Genomic DNA, 599 nt, shown 5'->3' on the forward strand with positions numbered 1-599 from the left:
GATCATCACGCCCTCAACCCATCACGCCCTAACGGCTCAGACACTCAACACTGGGGAGAGAGGAATGGGGACCAGCCAGGCACAAATGAGCTCACAAGAGAGGAATGGGGACCCGCCAGGCTGCGGCCCAGGAGAGGGACAAGCCGCCCACCCCATGGTCCCGGGTGCCTGTGGCTGTGGCCCAGGCGAAGCTGCCTGCCCATGGTCCTCTGTGGAAGTAGCTGGCCTGGGCAAAGCTGGCCTGGGTACTGGGTGCCTGCAGCTGACCAGAGGGAGGGTATGCCCAGGTCCTGGGTGCCTGAGACCGGCCAGAGGAGGGAATCCCAGGTCCTGAGTGTGGGGCAAGGCAGAGGCAGTTAAGGGTGATCAGGCCAGCAGGGGAGCAGTTAGGGGTGATCAACAAGGCAGGCAGAGGTGGTTAGGGATGATCAGGCAGGAAGGCAGGCTAGCAGTTAGGAACCAGCAGTCCCGAATTGCGAGAGGCAGTTGGACATCCCCCGAGGGGTCCCAGATTGGAGAGGGTGCAGGCTGGGCTGAGGGACCTCTCCCCTCCCCCTCATAAATTTTGTGCACCAGGCCTCTAGTAAAGTTATAATGAC

At 61.4% G+C, this 599-nt stretch overlaps 1 protein-coding gene across 1 annotated transcript in view; it reads left to right on the plus strand.

Moving 5' to 3' along the window:
- The window catches only part of CLEC9A (C-type lectin domain family 9 member A), a 17441-nt gene that overhangs the window by 7770 nt on the left and 9072 nt on the right, over positions 1-599 (plus strand). The gene's annotated exons all lie outside the window — the stretch shown is intronic.

Source organism: Myotis davidii, unplaced genomic scaffold, assembly GCF_000327345.1.
Source record: "Myotis davidii unplaced genomic scaffold, ASM32734v1 scaffold188, whole genome shotgun sequence".
In the NCBI taxonomy this organism is placed as follows: Eukaryota; Metazoa; Chordata; class Mammalia; order Chiroptera; family Vespertilionidae; genus Myotis; species Myotis davidii.